The sequence below is a fragment of the Solanum pennellii genome, chromosome 9 (assembly GCF_001406875.1).
Source record: "Solanum pennellii chromosome 9, SPENNV200".
Lineage (NCBI taxonomy): Eukaryota > Viridiplantae > Streptophyta > Magnoliopsida > Solanales > Solanaceae > Solanum > Solanum pennellii.
Window position 1 is genome coordinate 33,928,235 of NC_028645.1, and position 22,541 is coordinate 33,950,775.

Below are 22,541 nucleotides of genomic sequence, written 5' to 3' on the forward strand. Positions count from 1 at the left end.
TGAGCTGCCACAGAATAGTTCATCAAAGATGTTAGTCTTAAAAAAGCCCTTCCAAAAGGAGCAAGAACCCTGTTCATCCTCATCCCCAAGCGGAGAACTTAGATTTTCCCAAAAACAGACAAGTGAATGTTATACCATGAAACAACCAGCCAGTTTTGCTGAATCAGTTTCTCCAGCAGGAACAAAGTCTCCTTCCAAAGAGAAGAAAAAATTTGAAATGATTTCTTTGCAGTTTTTCCCAACACTTGCTTTAAATAAAGAATATGAAGGTTATGAGATTAAACATCTCTTAAAACCTATCTATACCAACAAGAATTATGCTGAAACAGGCAATTCCTTAAAAACTAGAAAATATTATGAGTTTATCCTAGTTGACACAGGATCAGTAGATATTGAACATGAGTTAGCTGATAAGTCTGACCCAGATAATACAGCTTACTCTATGTTTACTATAAGAAAGATTTTATCACCTTTTAATTGCCCTGTTGACCATTTACAAACCCCTATAATCTTTCTAAAAGATTTAATCCTCAGACCTATCATTTGTATGACTACAAAGAAGCCTTGGTGAACTTCTTGTATGTTAAACCAGAAACCCATACATGGTTTGTTATATATTGTCCAGAAGTTGCAGCTTCTACTATCCCCAGGTGGTTCTACGAATGGTGGAGCTGGTTTGGTGGAAATAAACAAATAATGCCTCGAAGCTTTGCTGAGAAATATACTCACTTCCAAATCGATGAAGGCATATCAACATTACCAGAAAATATAAAACTCTGTAAGTATTTTACTATGAAACGTTTATCTTATATTATAAGTTGGACATTTGTTATTGCAGATTTCAATAGGATTAAATTCTTATCAAAAGAAATCAGGATTAAAGGTTGGTCGCCGGCCAAGAAAGATGGTCCTTCTCCTTCTAAGAAGAAGAGTTCATCAAGTCCTTCACCCTCTAAGAGTGAATTGTAGAAAAGGTTAAAAAGGCCTTGTCTTCATTGGAGGATGATCCAGATGAAGAAGCCATTAACATACTTCTTGACGAAGCTTCATCACGAATTGATGATAATGGCGAGATGTTAAAACCTAAAGCCTTGGAAAGATCCTGTCTAAATACATTTGATTAATGTCTAATTGAGATATTAAAATCGGAATAATTAGTCTTTTAGATAGAGATCATTAAAGATCAGAATTATCTAGAAAGAGATAAAGGAGTCTCAAAGAGACGGAATCTTTATCACATTAATCAGATGGACTTGGATAACCGACAGGCATGGCCGACATTATTGGCTAAAGCTTTATCAGCAGTGACCGACAAAGCAAAAGGTCCCTAAAGCCAAAGATGCTTTGCAAAAAGTAACAACTGACTGCTGCAAAGTAAAAGACAGCTGTAAAAGCTAATGCTTTCCCAAAAGCAAAGATAAGGAACGGATAAAGCAATCTTCTGCAACCAATTGAAAGAAGGGCTTTGAGATTCCATTTATCTTTTTAAGTCTATATAAGACTTTGTATTTTCCCATTTAAGGCATCAGAAAATTTACGAACACTAAATTTTTCTTGAATGCTCTCTCTCTTTAAACATTATGCAATATATGGAATAAATTTTTCTAATTTTGTAAGTTCTTTTGTTCTTCATTTATTTTCCGCACTTTCGATTCCAAGGAGACGGATCCTACTTTAACCTGTGAAAGAGTGGTTTACAGATTTGCCTTACTTTAGGGATATAAGGTTTTATCTGAGTGATAAAAGGAATTCTTATAATGATTTCTTCGTTAATATTTTTAGTAATAACAAAGTCATTAGAAATACAAATACCATTATTGCAAATATGGGCATTGGATAATTTATAATTAATAAGGATACGCTCACCAGTTGCGCTGTATAGCTTGGTGGTTCCCTTTTGAAGATACTTAGTAGGGATTAAACCTTCAACAATGCAATTTCTATCTGCGCCACTGTCTAACAAAGCAATTTTTTTAAGAACATAATTATTATTAATGACTAATTTAATAAGGATGTGAGAACTTTGAGGTCCAATCTTTGTAATCATGTTTACACCTACCTCAGTTTCATCTCCGGGAAATGAAGATTCTTCGGAACCATTTTCTTCATTGTCCGAATGAGTCGATTCTTTTCTTTTAGATGTCCCTTCTGCATCTCTAAGGATTTCTTTAGTTAGGGCATCAATTTTGATCTTATGAATTCTAGATTTGACCTCTTTGATTTCTTGTTTAAGAAGATTCACTTCAGAGCGAAGCTCATCTATAGAAGGTTCTTCCTTCTTATTGTCAAATCTTTTCATAATCTGTTTCATACTGAAAGGAATTACACTTGTAGTAACCTCCTTTTCTTTTCGGTTACTAACTAGTTTTTGAAGTTCCAGTAAATAACTTCTTCGAGCATTATCATCTTTGATATGCTCAATTGTTGCATATAAGATTTCAGCTGAATCTTCAGAGATAACCCTTATAGATTGATTGTCGTATAGGCAAAAGGCTCCTTGACAGTTGCACTCTGGGCTACTGTCATCTGTGTTTTGAGCTACATTAAGAAACTCTTCGTCTTCAGTTTCACTATCAGAAGAGGATTTAGATTCTGATTCTTCTTCGTCTAAGATATAGAGAAACTGCTTCTTAGTTTCTTCGTCTTCTTCAAGAAGGTTGATCTTCTTCTTTTTTCTTTTGTTTTTGGGACAATCAGGAGACTTATGTCCTTCTTTGCCACAAGTCCAACACTTATCTTTTTGAGAAGTTTGGTTACTTCATTTTTTTAACTGGTTTTTCCTTCTAGAGGATTTCTTATGATCTGGCAATTTTCCAGATCGCTCTTTCTTAGAAACCTTTCTTGCCGAAGGTGGTTTAACAATTTGAAATACAAAGTCTTGACAGAAGCTGCCAAGCTCGGAAACCGAAAACTTTTGATCTTTCTTAAGCTGTCCTTTTAGCTTAAGATCAGTGCAAAGATCTATGGCTACGAAGTTAATTAAACTGATTAGATCACCATAAGAGAGTTGTAAGTAAGGATCTTACCTTCACATTGATCTCTTATCTTCGACCTTACTTTTTCAGCAAAGTGGGGAGGCAATCCACTAAGGAAACGTTCTTTCCAATTGTCGTTGTTGCAATCTTCCCTTATCATCACTTTGGTTATAAACATATCTTTATACCACCTCAAATCAGTTAATTTCTTGCAGTAAAGATTGTTTAGAATTTCTAAACTTCTATCTTGGAAAAGACGTGGTTCTCCCACGAAGTGTTTAGCAATACTATAGATAAGAGTAGCCTTAGCATCTTCTACTGCTTCTATAGATGTATGTAGAGGTTTGTCCTCCTTCAACTTTGACAATAGATTTGTTTGCTACTGCATCAAGAATGTCAGCTCTATTTTGATCTGTGAGATAATTGTCCCACCAATTTCTAAGAGTTCCTGTTAAACCTGCTACTAAGCTGTTACCAGCTTGCTTGCCCGTGGAATTCTTCCATTTATTAGCTGTGACATTCATGCCCATCTCTTGAAGTTTGTTGTAGATTTGGTCATCTGCCATTCCATCTATATTCCATTCTGTAATTCCCGTGCCATCTGCAATTCCTTGAGGGTGCAAATGGTTTTCTTCGAATTGAACATCGGGAACAGAGGGTCTAGGATAAAAGTTTTTGGGATAGTGGAGCCTATCCTTAAGAGCGTTGATTTTTCCGCCCTGAGTTAAATTTGAGCTTCAAGAGCTGGTAATTGATCCTTTCAAGGATCTCGGGAGAGTTATTGAATTCATTAGAAGGTTTAGAGAAGGCTTCAGGAGAGAATTCATGGATTTTAAAAATGGGACTGGTTTCTAAGTTAAAATCATTTTTTGAAGAACTGGGTTTATTACCAATCTGACTGGTACCGCTCTAATTATAACTGGAGTCTTCTATCTGTTTAGAAACAACATGAAGAACTTGGTTCGTATAATCATTTTGTTCGAAACAGTTACAGGGTTGTTGTCCTTTTCTGAAGGCTTTTTGAAAGGAGCAGCTTTCAGGACTTCTTTTCTGTAAGGAATGTGAATACCTTTAAGAGGAGGAGTTATACTTTCGACAACCTTATCTTTTGTATGCCACTTGTTTATCAAAACATTAAGTGATGAATTTCTTTCATCAATTTGGCCGGAACATTCAAACCATTTGAAGAATTCAATTTCAGTTTTGAATCTCTTCATGTCTTTGAACCGTTTGTCTCTGAATGAGATTCTTTGATCTTTTGCATATGTGTCAACGTAACAAGCCTTTTTAAGATCATGCTTGGGGTTGTTCTACCACTTACTGATTTTCTTGTTATCTAGAGTAAAATTCTCTGTAGATTTGATAAAAACAACTGAGTCCTTTTTTGTATGGAAAGAAGGTCTCATGTCACTGGGAGAAGGACTTCCTTGAGTTGATTCATAAAAAACTTTAGGAATTGTGTTGGTAAAATCCACACCCTGAAATTTACTCTTTTCTAAAGCTTCAGAAACTTCAGAAACTTCATCATCTTCTTTGTTTTTTGACGAAGACGGTCTAACCGAAGACATTTTTCGACTTGAAGAGGCTTGGTTGAAAGAGTTGGATCTTAAAAACTTAAGGTTAATAGATCCGTCTGAAGAGTGAGTAATACTTTCTAGTGAAGACCTAGAAGGTTGAATGGGAAGGGGTTCAGTAATAGATTCAATTTTCCAGTCATTATTGGAAAGAATCTCATCCCATTTAAGCAAACAAGGAACAAAGGTAGTACCGTGCTCTTGGTTTGCTTCCATGAGCATGGTGACTCCTTTAGCACTAGAGTTAATAGCCTTTGGGGCTATTGTAGTCTTCATTAGCTTGTAATATACCCTGTATATTACAGCTATTTCTCTAGTGTCAATTTTGCTTTTCATATTCTTGGTTTTGACGTTAAGCGTCAGGGTATCTATGAGATTAGGGTCGTCAATGTCATCTGAAAATTTTGGATAGCAATTAAAATAGACTGGGCCATTAGCTAGGTTACTTTCAAGGATACCTAACAAAGAGTCATCAAAATTGAGAAGTCTAGCATCACGAAGAATTAAACAAATAGGAATATTCAGACCTTTACGGAAAAGAGGTTTAACAGCAACTTGGATTAAACCAATATGAAGGAATTTAAAATCTTTCTTATACCTATCAATATCAGCAGCAACAAGCAGTTTGATAGTATCGAAAGAATTATTAATAGCAGAGGTTGACTCACAAGTCTTGATATTGTAATTCTTAAACAAGTTAAAATTAATCCCTACTAAGTATCTTCAAAAGGGAACCACCAAGCTATACAGCGCAACTGGTGTGCGTATCCTTATTAATTATAAATTTTCCAATGCCCATACTTGCAATAATGGTATTTGTCTTTCTAATGACTTCGTTACTACTAAAAAATTAACGAAGAAATCATTTTAGGAATTCCTTTTATCACTCAGATAAAACCTTATATTTCAGACTTTGATTCTATCAAAACAAAAAATTTGGGAAAAGAAATTTCATTTCCCTTTATAAAAACACTTTCTCTTGAAGAAAGTAAATTTTTACACAAACAAACTGCTTTCAAAATAAACCAGATTTGTTTTTTAAAGAAGATATCAAAGTTTAAAAAATAGAGCAAATTATGAAAACCCCGGGAATGATGGCTAAAATTGCTAATGTTCAAAACTTTTGAGAGAAAAATTTGCTCTGAGTTTCCAAATGCTTTTTGGGCCAGAAAGACCCACATTTAGATTTACCATATATTGATGGTTGTGATGAAAAGGCCATTTCGACGAAAAGTAGGCCTATTAAAAGGAACCATGAACTGATGGAAGTCTGTAAAAAGGAAATTAACTCTCTTTTGGCTAATAAAATTATTAGACCTTCTAAATCTCCTTGGAGTTGTTCAGCATTTTATGTTATCAATGCAGCTGAGCGAGAACGAGGTTCTCCAAGACTTGTTATAAATTACAATCCTTTAAACGCAACCTTGAAATGGATTCGCTATCCAATTCAAAATAAAAGAGATCTTTTAAAAAGAACTTTCAAGGCCAATGTTTATAGCAAATTTGATTTAAAATCGGGTTTTTGGCAAATTCAAATTTCCGAAAAGGATAAACATAAAACTACTTTCAATGTCCCGTTTGGACAATTTGAATGGAACGTCATGCCTTTTGGGCTTAAGAACGCCCCTTCTAAATTTCAAAATATAATGCATTCCATTTTTAATCACATTAGCAATATATCAATTGTATATATTGATTACGTATTAATTTTCTCCGAGGACATTGATTCTCATTTCAAACATCTTAATGTTTTCTTCAAAACAATTAATCACAATTGATTAGTCATTTGTGCTAAAAAAATAAAATTATTTCAAACACAAATCAGATTTTTAGGTCTTGATTTGTATCAAGGTACCTATAAACCTATTTGCAGGGCCATTGAGTTTTCGTAAAAATTCCCTGATATTATTCTTGATAAAATTCAACTGCAAAGGTTCTTAGGAAGCCTTAATTATATTGCCTACTTTATCCCTAAAGTAAGGAAAATCTGTAAACCAGGCAAATCTGTAAACCACTCTTTGACAGGATAAAAAAGGATCTGTCTCTATGGACTAACGAACATACTAAATCAGTGATTCTTCTTAAATCTATGGTTAAAAGTTTTCCTTGTCTAGGTATTTCTAACCCAGACTATTTTATGATCCTAGAGACTGATGCATCTGATATAGGATTTGGTGGTATCCTTAAATAGAGAAGAACCCCAAATTCATCAGTACAATTAGTTCGTTATACCTCGGGAATCTGGAATTCAGCACAAAAGAATTATAGTACTCTTAAGAAAGAATTTCTTTCTCTATTTCTCTGCATCAATAAATTCCAAGATGATCTTATTAATAAAGAATTCTTGCTTAGAGTAGATTGCAAATCTGCTAAAGAAATTCTGCAGAAAGATGTTAAAAATATTGTTTCTAAACAAATTATTTCTAGGTGGCAAGCCTTATTATCCAGCTTCAATTTTCAAATCGAATTTATTAAAGGAAGAAAATAATTCTTTGCCAGACTTTCTAACGCGAGAATTCTTGCAGGGAAAATCATCATGAGGCCCTCTTCAAGAGCCATAACAGGGAGCCCCTTCAAGAATAAAGGAAAGAGTCCTGAAGGAAAACCTTCAGCCAAACCATTTGCTATCAGGCCATAATCGAATGACCAAAGTAAATACTCAGCTTTAGCTAGCTTACCACCCATAAAACCCAGCGTTTTCAATAACTCCTTTTCCTCCTTTGCCTCCGGGCTCTAATAAACCCTTTAAACAAATCGTAGAGCCTTGCTCACACTCGCCATCAAGAGTACCCAGATACTCTACCCCCAAACCAAAGATAATTACATTATGAAAGCTCCAGAGAGCTTCAAAGAAGCAGTTGCACAAAGTACTGCCAAAACTACAGATAAAACTCCAAAGGTAAAAGAAACCTTTGAAATCATCTCTTTGCAGGTCTCTCAAGTATTGTCCCTTGACAAAGAATATGAAAATTTTGAGGTAAAACATCTTGTTAAACCTCTAGTTTCTAACAAAAATTATATGGATACTGATAATTCACTAAAAACAAGAAGATACTTGGAGTTCATATTTGTTGATACTGGTTCAATTGAAGTTGAACACAAACTTAATGATAGCTCTGATCCTTATAGTATTTCTTACTCTAAAGTAACTACCAAGAAAATTTTATCTCCTTTTGAGTGGCAGGTAAGTCACTTGCACACCCCTATTAATGTATTGAGGGAACACAGACCTAAAACATTCAATTGGCATGACTACAGATCAGCCTGGTTCAACTTCCTATACCTTAGGCCAACTACTCTGACGTGGTTTATCAAGTATAGTCCAGAGGTGACCAAGAGAGTCATCCCAAGATGGTTTTACGAATGGCGGAACTGTTTTGGCGGTAATAGACAAGTTCTACCAAAAAACTTCGCTGACAAATTCAGCCCGTTTCAGCTAGATCAAGACATATCTTCTCTCCCAGAAAATATAAAACTATGTAATTATTTTATTCAAAAGAGAATTTCTTATATTATTAGTTGGACTTTCTGTATTGCAGAATTTGACAGGATGAAGTATCTATCAAGGGAAGTCCTAATTAAAGTATGGTCTCCAGCTCCAAAAGAAGCTGCAATCGTCAACCGATCGATTTCTAGAAGATCTCCCCAGAAATCTTTATCTAAGAATGAACTGAACATAAGATTACAAAAGGCCTTGTCGGACTTAGACTCTGAAGATAATGAACAGCCTATGATGAAACTCCTTAAAGAAGCTTCGTCCTCTCAAAGTGACGATAATGGAGACATGTTAAAACCGAAAGTTTTGGCAAAGTCTTATTTAGATCCATTTTATGATTAATCACTAGTTGAGGATATTAAAATCCGTAATAACTAGTCTTTCAGATAGAGGCTCATAGAGCTAGAATTATCTAGAAAGAAAAGGAAGAGTCTTAAAGAGATGGAATTTCCTTTTGATTAAATTATTAAGTGGACTCTATCAGGACCCGCAAAGCATGGCATTATCAACAATTATGGCCGACAAGAATGGCAGACATAACCTTATCAAAAGATAAAGGTGAAGATGCTTTTCAAAAGAAAACAAAATACTTTGCTTTATCAAAAGCGACGGACAGAAAACAACATCCAATCATAAGAAAAGCTTTTAGATTTCCCTTATTCTTTCAAGTCTATTTAAGACTTCATCCTTAGAGAAGAAAGACACACGGAAAAAGAACAAGACACTTTGTAATTTTTAATAAAATGTTTTTACTTCTCTTCTTCTATAAATTCTGAAGCTTCCGCAATATATATAATAAAGTAAGTTTTTGTTTAACCTATGTCTCACCGTTATGATCCTGAAAAATGGTACCAGAGCCATGTTAATGGCGTTAGTCTTTAGCATGCATAGCTAATTGTGTTGTTGTCTGGGCAGTTAGAAGTCATATGATTGTATCTAGATAAAATAATGTTAACTTAGTTACTATACTGTTTATGTTTCTATTAATCTTGGTTAAAACAATTTATAGAATTTTGACTTAGTGATTTTGATTTTCATCTTGTTATTAATACTGATTAAAACAAGTTAAAGGCTAAGGTTTCTACTCTGCATAAGTCTGAGTATGCCAATTAATCTCCGACTTAAGGACTTGGTAAGCCTGAAACTAGATCGCTTTAAGTCCGTAAGGCCTAAATGGCAGGCAAAAGATCTTTGGTGTTCCGTCCTGCAACATGACTTGCCAAAGAATGAGTAATATCCAAGGACAATTTAATTGTTTTTATCACTATTAATCCTTAGATGAATCTGATGATCCTTGTTACGGTTCAATTTATTTGTTTTACCAATATTCATGTTCACATAATTTGGACAATCTCTGTTAATATTATGTTCTCTTGATGGTAATCTATGACTATTCTCTAGCCTAAAGACAGCATTTCTAGAATTATGAATAATCATATTATTAATAGCGTTAATGTTTCTATCTCTAAAGAAGAAAAAAGATTGCAAAAATTTGTCTATCCCCAAAGAACCTTTTTAAAAGATTTACCAAATAGGTAATTAACTTGTTTAAGAATTACAATATGAAGACATGTGAGTCAACCTCTGCTATTAATAATTCTTTAGATACTATCAAACTGCTTGTTGCTGCTGATATTGACAGATATAAGAAGGATTTTAAATTCCTTCATATTGGTTTAATCAAAGTTGCTGTTAAACCTTTTTTTCATAAAAGTCTGAATATTCCTATTTGTTTAATTCTTCGGGATACTAGAAATCTCAATTTTAATGACTCTTTGTTAGGTATCCTTGAAAGTAACCTAACTAATGGCCTAGTCTATTTTAATTGCTATCCAAATTTTTCGGTTGACATTGATGACCCTAATCTCATAGATACCCTGACGCTTAATGTCAAAACCAACAATATGAATAGCAAAATTGACACTAGAGAAAAAGCTGTAATATACAGGGTATATTACAAGCTAATGAAGACTACAATAGCCCCAAAGACTATTAACTCTAGTGCTAAAGGAGTCACCATGCTCGTGGAAGCAAACCTAGAGCACGATACTACCTTTGTTCCTCATTTGCTTAAATGGGATGAGATTCTTTCCAATAATGACTGGAAATTTGAATCTATTACTGAACCACTTCCCTTTCAACCTTCTAGGTCTTCACTAGAAAGTATTACTCAGTTTTCAGACGGATCTATTAACCTTAAGTTTTTAAGATCCAACTCTTTCAACCAAGCCTCTTCAAGTCGAAGAATGTCTTCGGTTAGACCGTCTTCTTCAAAAAACAAAGAAGATGATGAAGTTTCTATGTTTCTGAAGCTTTAGAAAAGAGTAAATTTCAGGGTGTGGATTTTACCAACACAATTCCTAAAGTTTTTTATGAATCAACTCAAGGAATTCCTTCTCCCAGTGACACGAGACCTTCTCTCCATATAGAAAGGGACACAGTTGGTGTTATCAAATCTACAGAGAGTTTTACTCCAGATAACAAGAAAATCAGCAAGTGATGGAACAACCCCAGCATGCTCTTAAAAAGGCTTGGTATGTTGACACATATACAAAAGATCAAACAATCTCATTCAGAGATAAATGGTTCAAAGACATGAAGAGATTCAAAACTGAAATTAAATTCTTCAAATGGTTTGAATATTCCGGCCAAATTGATGAAACAAATTCATCACTTCAAGTTCTGATAAACAAGTGGCATACCAAAGATAAGGTTGTCGAAAGTATAACTCCTCCTCTTGAAGTTATTCACAATCCTTACAGAAAAGAAGTCCTGAGAGCTACTCCTTTCAGAAAGCCTTCAGAAAAGGACAACAACCCTGTAACTGTTGTAGATATCAACAAAGTATTCGAACAAAATAATTATACCAACCAATTTCTTCATGTTTTTTCTAAACAGATAGAAGACTCCAGTTATAATTACAGCGGTACCAGTCAGATTGGTAATAAACCCAGTTCTTCAAAAAATGGTTTTAACTTTGAAACCAGTCCCATTTTTAAAATCCATGAATTCTCTCCTAAAGCCTTTTCTAAACCTTCTAATGAATTCAATAACTATCCAAGATCCTTGAAAGGATCAGTGACCAGCTCTCGAAGCTCAAAATAACTCAGGGAGGAAACATCAGTGCTCTTAAGGATAGGCTCCACTATTCCAACAACTTTTAACCTAGACCCTTTTTTCCCGATGTTCAATTCGAAGAAAACCATTTGCACCCTCAAGGAATTGCAAATGGCTCGGGAATTACAGAATGGAATATAGATGGAATGGCAGATGGCCAAATCTACAACAAAGTTCAAGAGATGGGCATGAATGTCACAGCTTATAAATGGAAGAATTCCACGGACAAGCAAGCTTCTAACAGCTTAGTAGCAGGTTTCACAAGAACTCTTAGAAATTGGTGGGACAATTATCTCACATATCAAAATAGAGCTGACATTCTTGATGCAGTAGCAAACAAATCAGTTGTCAAAACTGAAGGAGGACAAACCTCTACATCTATAGAAGCAGTAGAAGATGCTAAGGCGACTCTTATCTATAGTATTGCTAAACACTTCGTGGGAGAACCACATCTTTTCCAAGATAGAAGTTTAGAAATTCTAAACAATCTTTACTGCAAGAAATTAACTGATTTCAGGTGGTAGCCGAAAAAGTAAGGTCAAAGATAAGAGATCGATGTGAAGGTAAGATCCCTTGCTCACAACTCTCTTATGGTGATCTAATCAGTTTAATTAACTTTGTAGCCATGGATCTTTACACTGATCTTAAGCTAAAAGAACAGCTTAAGAAAGATCAAAAGTTTTTGATTTCTGAGCTTGGCAGCTTCTGTCATGACTTTGGATTTCCAATTCTTATACCACCTTCGGTAAGAAAGGTTTCTAAGAAAGAGCGATCTGGAAAATTGCCAGATCATAAAAAATCCTCTAGAAGGAAATACCACTTTAAAAAAAAAAGTAAACAAACTTCTCAAAAAGATAAGTGTTGGACTTGTTGCAAAGAAGGACATAAGTCTCCTGATTTTCCCAAAAACAAAAGAAAAAATAAGAAGATCAACCTTCTTGAAGTAGAGGAAGAAACTAAGAAGCAGTTTCTCACTATCTTAGACGAAGAAGAATCAGAATCTGAATCCTCTTCTGATAGTGAAACTGAAGACGAAGAGTTTCTCAATGTAGCTCAAAACACAGATGACAGTAGCCCAGAGTGCAACTATCAAGGAGCCTTTTCCCTATGCAACAATCAATGTATAAGGGTTATCTCTGAAGATTCAACTGAAATCTTATTCGCAACAATTCAGCATATCAAAGATGATGATGCTCGAAGAAGTTATTTATTGGAACTTCAAAAACTAGTTAGTAACCGAATAGAAAAGGAGGTTACTACAAGTGTTATTCCTTTCGGTATGAAACAGATTATGAATAGATTTGACAATAAGAAGGAAGAACCTTCTATAGATGAGCTTCGCTCAGAAGTGAATCTTCTTAAACAAGAAATCAGAGAGGTCAAATCTAGAATTCCTAAAATCGAAATTGATGCCCTAACTAAAGAAATCCTTAGAGATGCAGAAGGGACATCTAAAAGAAAAGAACCGACTCATTCGGACAATGAAGAAAATGGTTTCGAAGAATCTTCGTTCCCCGATTGAGGTAGGTGTAAACATGATTACAAAGATAATACCTCAAAGTTCTCACATCCTTATCAAATTAGTCATTAATAATAATTATGTTCTTAACAAAATTGCTTTGTTAGATAGTGGCGCACATAGAAATTGCATTTTTAAAGGTTTAATCCCTACTAAGTATCTTCAAAAGGGAACCAACAAGCTATACAGCGCAACTGGTGAGCGTATCCTTATTAATAATAAATTATCCAATACCCATATTTGCAATAATGGTATTTGTCTTTCAAATGATTTCGTTATTTCTAAAAAAATTAACGAAGAAATCATTTTAGGAATTCCTTTTATCACTCAGATGAAACCTTATTTTTCAGACATTGATTCTATCAAAACAAAAATTTTGGGAAACTCAACTGCAAAGGTTCTTATGAAGCCTTAATTATATTGCCAACTTTATCCCTAAAGTAAGGCAAATCGGTAAACCACTCTTTGATAGGTTAAAGAAGGATCCGTCTCCTTGGACTAACGAACATACTAAATCAGTTGTTCTTCTTAAATCTATGGTTAAAACCCTTCCTTGTCTAGGGAAAATCATCATGAGGCCCTCTTCAAGAGCCATAACAGGGATCCCCTTCAAGAATAAAGGAAAGAGTCCTGAAGGAAAACCTTTAGCCAAACCATTTGCTATCAGGTCATCATCGAATGAACAAAACAAATACTCAGCTTTAGCTAGCTTACCGCCCATAAACCCAGCCTTTTCATTAACTCCTTTTCCCCCTTTGCCTCCGAGCTCTAATAAACCCTTTAAACAAATCATAGAGCCTTGCTCACACTCGCCATCAGGAGTACCCAAATACTCTTCCCCCCAAACCAAATATTCTTATACTATGAAAGCTCCAGAGAGCTTCAAAGAAGCAGTTGAACCAAGTACTGCCTCAACTACAAATAAAGCTCCAAAGGTAAAAGAAACATTCGAAATCATCTCTTTGCAGGTCTCTCCAATATTGGCCCTTGACAAAGAATATGAAAATTTTGAGGTAAAACATCTTGTTAAACCTCTATTTTCTAACAGAAATTATGTGGATACTGATAATCCACTAAAAACAAGAAGATACTTCGAGTTCATACTTATTGATACTGGTTCAATTGAAGTTGAACACAAACTTAATGATGGCTCTGATGCCATTTTTCAGGATAATAACGGTGAGAGATAGAATATATAAAAACATACTTTATTATATATATTGCGGAAGCTTCATAAATTAAAGACGGAAAAAGAACAAGACACTTTGTAATTTTTCATAAAATGTTTTTACTTTTGGACTTGTGGCAAATAAGGAAATAAGTCTCCTGATTGTCCCAAAAACAAAAGAAAAAAGAAGAAGATCAACCTTCTTGAAGTAGACGAAGAAACTAAGAAGTAGTTTCTCTCTATCTTAGACGAAGAAGAATCAGAATCTGAATCCTCTTTTAATAGTGAAACTGAAGACGAAGAGTTTCTTAATGTAGATCAAAACACAGATGACAGTAGCCCAGAGTGCAACTGTCAAGGAGCCTTTTGCCTATGCGACAATCAATCTATAAGGGTTATCTCTGAAGATTCAGCTGAAATCTTATTTGCAACAATTGAGCATATCAAAGATGATGATGCTCGAAGAAGTTATTTATTGGAACTTCAAAACCTAGTTAGTACCCGAAAAGAAAAGGAGGTTACTACAAGTGTAATTCCTTTAAGCATGAAACAGATTATGAATAGATTTGACAATAAGAAGGATGAAACTTCTATTGATGAGCTTCGCTCAGAAGTGAATCTTCTTAAACAAGAAATCAGAGAGGTCAAATCTAGAATTCATAAAATCGAAATTGATGCCCTAACTAAAGAAATCCTTAGAGACGCAGAAGGGACATCTAAAAGAAAAGAACCGACTCATTCGGACAATGAAAAAAATGGTTTCGAAGAATCTTCATTCCCCGGAGATGAAACTGAGGTAGGTGTAAACATGATTACAAAGATAATACCTCAAAGTTCTCACATCCTTATTAAATTAGTCATTAATAATAATTATGTTCTTAACAAAATTGCTTTGTTAGACAGTGGCGCAGATAGAAATTTCATTGTTGAAGGTTTAATCCCTACTAAGTATCTTCAAAAGGGAACCACCAAGCTATACAGCGCAACTGGTGAACGTATCCTTATTAATAATAAATTATCCAATGCCCATATTTGACAAAATGGTATTTGTCTTTCTAATGACTTCGTTATTCCTAAAAATATTAACGAAGAAATCATTTTAGGAATTCCTTTTATCACTCAGATAAACCTTATATTTCAGACTTTGATTCTATCAAAACAAAAATTTTTGGAAAAGAAATTTCATTTCCCTTTACAAAAACACTTTCTCTTGAAGAAAGTAAATTTTTACACAAACAAACTGCTTTCAAAATAAACCAGATTTTTTTCTTAAAGAAGATATCTAAGTTAAAAAAATAGAGCAAATTTTAAAAACCCCAGGAATGATGGCTAAAATTGCTAATCTTCAAAAAACTTTTGAGAGAAAAATTTGCTCTGAGTTTCCAAATGCTTTTTGGGCCAAAAAGACCCACATTATAGATTTACCATATATTGATGGTTTTGATGAAAAGGCCATTTCGACGAAAGCTAGGCCTATTCAGATGAACCATGAACTGATGGAAGTCTGTAAATGGAAATTAACTCTCTTTTGGCTAATAAAATTATTAGACCTTCTAAATCTCCTTGGAGTTGTTCAGCATTTTATGTTAACAATGCAGCTGAGCAAGAACGAGGTTCTCCAAGACTTGTTATAAATTACAAGACTTTAAACACAGCCTTGAAATGGATTCGCTATCCAATTCCAAATAAAAGAGATCTTTTAAAAAGAACTTTCAACACCAATGTTTATAGAAAATTTGATTCAAAATCGGGTTTTTGGCAAATTCAAATTTCCAAAAAGGATAAATATAAAATTGCGTTCAGTGTCCCGTTTGGACAATTTGAATGGAACGTCATGCCTTTTGGGCTTAAGAACGCCCCTTCTTAATTTCAAAATACAATGAATTCCATTTTTAATCACATTAGCAATATATCAATTGTATATATTGATGACGTATTAATTTTCTCCGAGGACATTGATTCTCATTTCAAACATCTGAATGTTTTATTCAAAATAATTAAGCACAATGGATTAGTCATTAGTTCTAAGAAAATAAAATTATTTCAAACAAAAATAAGATTTTTAGGTCATGATTTGTATCAAGTTACCTATAAACCTATTTTCAGGGCCATTGAGTTTTCTAAAAAAATCCCTGATATTATTCTTGACAAATCTCAACTGCAAAGGTTCTTATGAAGCCTTAATTATATTGCCAACTTTATCCCTAAAGTAAGGCAAATCTGTAAACAATCTTTGACAGATTAAAGAAGGATCCGTCTCCTTGGACTAACGAACATACTAAATCTGTTCTTCTTCTTAAATCTACGGTTAAAAGCCTTCCTTTTCTAGGTATTTCTAACCCAGACTATTTTATGATCGTAGAGACTGATGCATCTAATATAGGATTTGGTGGTATCCTCAAACAGAGAAGAACCCCAAATTCATCAGAACAATTAGTTCGTTATACCTTGGGAATCTGGAATTCAGCACAAAAGAATTATAGTACTATTAGGAAAGAAGTTCTTTCTATAGTTCTCTGCATCACTAAACTCAAAGATGATCTTATTAATAAAGAATTCTCGCTTAGAGTAGATTGCAAATCTGCTAAAGAAGTTCTGCAGAAAGATGTTAAAAATCTTGTTTCTAAACAAATTTTTTCTAGGTGGCAAGCCTTATCATCCAGCTTCGATTTTAAAATTGAATTTATTAAAGGAAAAAATAATTCTTGCAGGAAAATCATCATGAGGCCCTCTTAAAGAGCCATAACAGGGATCCCCTTCAAGAATAAAGGAAAGAGTCCTGAAGGAAAACCTTCAGCCAAACCATTTGCTATCAGGCCATCATCGAATGACCATAACAAATACTCAGCTTTAGCTAGCTTACCACCCATAAACCCAGCCTTTTCAATAACTCCTTTTCCTCCTTTGCCTCCGAGCTCTATTAAACCCTTTAAACAAATCATAGAGCCTTGCTCACACTCGCCATCAGGAGTACCCAGATACTCTTCCCCCTAAACCAAAGATTCTTACACTATGAAAGCTCCATAGAGCTTCAAAGAAGCAGTTGCACCAAGTACTGCCTCAACTACAGATAGAACTCCAAAGGTAAAAGAAACCTTTGAAATCATCTCTTTGCAAGTCTCTCCAATATTGTCCCTTGACAAAGAATATGAAAATTTTGAGGTAAAACATCTTGTTAAACTTCTATTTTCTAACATAAATTATGTGGATACTGATAATCCACTAAAAACAAGAAGATACTTCGAGTTCATTGATATACCGTGGTTTCACGGTATTATTAATACTTTTTTCCTTAAGTTTAGTGTTTCCAAAAGTCTTTTTGTGCAAATTTTTATATAAGTTTCTCCTTATTTGCAGGAAATCTGTCCAAAGATGAATGTGGAGGTTTTTGAGCGAAGAAATGCAGAAGAGACCACCTACGGAGCTTGTGACGGTCCGTCATGCTCGTGACAGTCCGTAGGTGGAAGCGTAGTGCAGCTGCTGAAGGAAGATGGGGAAGTCTGACCAAGTGTGGGTTACGGAAAGTGTGACAGACCGTCGTATCCATGACGGTCCGTCCTGCAGGTTCGTCATGAAGATCAGAGAAGTAGTCCCAGTACCCATATTCCAAGAGTTCAAGTGTTTTGGAACGGAGACCCTCGACGGACCGTTGTGCCCGTGACGATCCGTCATACTTGCAGTCGAGGGTAATGAAGAGAGCAGCAGAAGAACATGCTAAGTATGGGACGACGGAGTCCATGACGGCCCGTCGTGACCACGACGTCCCATCACGAGGTCCGTCGACCCAGCCGCGTTTTTACAGATTTCCAGCAAATAGAGTCCTTGTTTAATTAGGTTTTTATTTTTTATAAATAGTTCAAAAAACCTCGTTTTTGGGGTTAGACTTTGGATTATGAGGGTAGACTCTTGATCATTGTTAGACCCTTGAATATTGTGAGATTCTTGATTATTTTTTAGACTCTTTGAGAGATTATTGATTATTTTGAGATTCTTGAATAATTTGAGACTTTTATCATTGATTGTTGGTGACTGTTGCTGATTAATCAAGTGAACTTTCGGATTTTACTCCTTCTCATCGAAGTAAGTGCATGAATTCTTATATCACATATTTAAATATTGTAATTATGACTATGGGTAACTAAACTCCATAACTAGGGTTGTGGGAACCATAGGCGAATAATGAGGTAAAACTTGACCAAAATAACAATTCTAGAATAGTGTTTTGCATGTATTGATAATTCTTTCGCTTAGACGTCTTTTTAACGGATGGCCAACGTTAGAACTCGCCTTAATACTACTTGCCGGACCAAGGAGGTAGATAATAGGAAAAGAATTCTCAACATAGATTTAGTGTATACTATCTAATAGGCTAGTATTTATTGGTACGAGGTAATAACTTAGTCAAATATCGAATACGATGCTGAATATGAGGTAAAGATAAGGGTTAGTATAGCAACACACGTAGCCGGACCAAGGTGCGGAGTGAAATTTTCTAGATGCCGGACAAAGGATTTAGAAATAAATAACTTATAACTTTGCATGCAAGATACTAGGAAAGAATTGTTTATAGTTAGACTTGTCAAGTTATGAACCTGTGGGGAACACGTAAACCCTAGTTACTTTCATTAATTGATTAAACTCCAACATTTGAAGCTGTTAGTTGTCTCTTTCAATTTCGCTAGTTATTTTCATTTATTTAAAAATAGAAAACCCCCTTTATCATTTTTGCTTTCCAAGGAAGTAATTGACTGAATAATAGTAGTAATAGATTGAAGTTAAGTCTAAACTATTTTCCTCGTGGGAACGATCCAAACTTCACTAGTTGGGTTATTTACTTGACACGACAACTTTACTTCTTATTTGAGAAGTAAGTTTGAGCGTATCAAATTTTGGCGCCGCTGCCGGGGAAAGTAGCTTTTACATTAATTTAAACTTATTACTATAGTTTAGTTGATATTTTCTTGATTTTACTTTGTTTTATTGTTTTTGATTCTTGCAGAACCATCTTCCTTGTATGCCAAATACACGGAGAGGAAGAGAACCATTGTTTCCCTACGATCACGAATTAGAGCGTACACTATGCAACATGAATCGAAACTTGGGAATCAATGATGATGATCCAAACCAGAACATCCCAGCTCCGGTTGATGTTCATGGTCAGTTGTTACCCGATGCTCCGGGTGAACACCAACAGAAAGGACGAAATCCCGCTCCACGGCCCCAAGAATACTACAGAGGCTATGACAATATAGAAGACTCTGATGGGCCAGTTGTCTTGCCCCCTTTACCACCAGGCCATACTTTTGTGGTAACTAGTAGCATGATGCAAATGCTAACTGCCAGAGGTTTGTTTTCAGGGCTACCTTCTGAGGATCGACATGCCTATATAGCTAAGGAAAGGGCAGTGTGTAAAGCTGTCTAGGGAGTCCTGACTTGGACTTGGATGTAATAGGGCTAAGAGTGTTTCCTCTCTCACTGAAGGGAGAGGCTGCTATTTGGTTCACCGAGCTCCCATACAACTCAATTTTCACTTGGAACCAACTAAGGGATGTTTCCTTAGCACGCTATTACCCGGTCTCCAAAAAACTAAACCACAAAGACAGAGTGAACAACTTTGTGGCACTACCAGGAGAGTCAGTTAGTAGTTCTTGGGATAGATTCACCTCGTTTTTTAGAAGCGCCCCAAATCACTGTATAGATGATTAGTCACTGAAGGAACACTTCTATCGGGGACAGGATGATAATAACAAAGCGGTGTTGGACACTATAGCAGGTGGATCTTATGGGGAGTGTCCTTACGCTGAGATTGCTGAAAAATTAGAGAAAATCTCCCGAAACAATAAAGCTTGGAGTACTAGGAAATCAGATACCAGGAGAAATACCTTCGCAGTTCAGTCCACTCACAACCCAGCCACAGATGAGATTCGTGAAGAAATGGCTCAGATGAGAACTGAGCTTGGGTTGGTACTCAAACATATCACTGGGGGTGCAGAAAAGATAAATGTAGTTAACTACTTGTCTAAACCACCACAACCTAATGATGAATGCTATTATGCGGAGGAATCCTATGCAGTAAATGAGAAGACAGGGGGTTTCCGACCGAGTACCCAAGGCTCTAATCAGGAGAATTGGCGCCAAGGTCAAGGGAACCAAGTTCGGAACTATGGTAACTATAATCGTGAGGGTCATTATGTCCGAGATGGAAACTACAACCGCGACAACAATTTCAACAGGGGTAACTATGGTAAAAGAAATAATAGGAATGGGCCCTATGTCCCTCCTCAAAATCGTGATGTTACTCCTAGGGATGGTGGAGATAGTATGGCGCAAGTTGAGGATATGTTGCACAAAATGATAAGGAGGTTCGATGCTAGTGATGAGCACATTAAAGAGCTAAGGAGTGATTTAGCGGGTATTGGGCAAAAAGTTGATACACACACAATATCGATTAAGCAGATCGAGTTGCAAATGGCCCAATTATCTGCGACTGTGAACACACGGCAACCGGGCACTCTTCCAAGCAACACTGTTCAAAATCCGAAAAATGATGCACACTGTATGGAAATCACTACTCGGGGTGGTAAGCAAGCCATTGATCCACCTATACCGTCTAATGAGGAAAAGGTGAGAAAGGATAATGATAAGGTGGTAGAGGGTAGTGGTGAAGCAGAAGATAGCACTGTAAAAGATGCAGAAGTCCCTATAAAGGTCATTCCCATGCCTAGACCACCACCCCCCTTTCCTCAGAGATTAGTGAAAAAGACCGAGGATGGTAAATATCGGCGTTTTATAACAATGTTGAAGCAGCTTTCTATCAATGTCCCTTTGGTAGAAGCTCTAGAACGAATGCCCGGTTATGCAATGTTTATGAAAGATCTGGTTACAAAGAAAAGATCGGTCACTTTCGAGGATGATGATAGAATGCAGCATTGTAGCGCTATTTCTACAAGATCTCTCGCACAAAAGAAAGAAGATCCGGGTGTGTTCACTATTCCCTGTATAGTCGGGTCATTACATTTTGCGAAAGCATTATGTGATCTGGGGGCAAGCATAAATCTCATGCCCCTCTTGACTTATAAGAAGTTGAGTTTGGGTGACCCAAAATTCACTGCAATGCGGCTACTGATGGCTGATCGAACAGTGAACAGGCCTATAGGGATACTCCACGACGTGCTAGTAAAAGTGGAGTCGTTCATATTTCCGGCAAATTTTGTTATTCTTGATTGTGAAGTCGATTTTGAAGTGCCTATTATTCTTGGGAGGCCATTCCTTGCTACGGGTAGAGCCTTAGTTGATATGGAAAAGGGGCAGATGAAATTTTGGTTGAACAATGAAGAAGCAACCTTCAACATTTGCAAGTCCATGAAGCAGAGTGGTGAGATCCAATCTGTATCTGCCATATACCACAAAGAAAAGATGAAGAAGGATAATGAACTAAAAAGTGAAAAACCAGAGTTTATGGTTGGGATGTGGTGCTGTTAGACAGTTCAAGGTTGCATTGGCTTCCGGGAAAGCTCAATTCCAAACAAACTGGGCCTTACTTGATTACCCAAGTATTCCCTCATGGAGCAGTTGAGTTAAAAACCAAGGAGGTGAGTGGGGTTTAAGGTGAATAGAGAATGAATAAAACTCTATTTTGAGCATACTGCATCGGTGAATGAAGTGATAGAGGCATACCATCTTGATGAAGGCTGAGTAATCAAGTGTCCTCAGTCGTGCCGCGACTTAAATGAGGCGCTTGTTGGGAGGCAACCCAATACTTATAGTTTTTTTTCTTTTCTTTCTTTTTCTTTTTAGTAATGATAACATTTTCTACTAATGGGTTTAAAATATGCAGGCACATCACCAGGAAATTCTGTAGAAAATCACTCTACAATAGTCACCAACGGACACATGCGACGGACCGTCGATTCCACGACTATTCAACCTGCACAACCGTTCTGGTTGTAAGAGACCCTATTCCTATGGGTCTCTCACATTTTCTAAGTGTCCTCCAATGGACATTTACGACGGACCGTCATACTCTCGATGGCCCGTCCTGCATAGCCGTCATGACGGTCAGAGACCCCTCTCCTAAGGGTCCCCATTTTTTTCTTAAGTGTCCCAGGACGGACATCGACGATGTACCGTCATAATCACAACGGTCCGTGCTGATCGTCGGCGCTTTGCGCCCCAGGTTTGCTTCACCTACCACTCTTGTATTTCAAAATTTTTTTATGCATTGGGGACAATTTCATATCTTTTTGTTGGGGGTGGGGTAAATGGAAAGTCAGTGCTAGGGTGAAGTCTGTGTAGCCCAAATCACTATCCTCTTTGGGGGTTTTCTTGCCTGTGTTCTTTTTCCCCAAGAGACTGATTACTTTTTTTTGTTGAACCAGCATGTCTATATCTTGTGTACATAGTTTAATTCTAAAGCATGATGTCTAAAATGAGTTCCTGATAAAATGGAAAATGATGCATGACTAGGCATAGTAATTGATAAGTGTGTGGCTCTAAGCATGACATAGAGGTACACCACTGCATGACCCTAAGTCTAAAATTCGAACTAGGTGTCTGATAATCTGGTAGAGTAATGAGAAGTCAATTGAGTGTGAGGAAAATTGGAATAGTCCACTATTTGTAATGAGCTAGAACTTGCCTGGTTAGTCCTGCTAAAAGTAAGCTGTAATAGACAATTAGGAAAGGATCATAG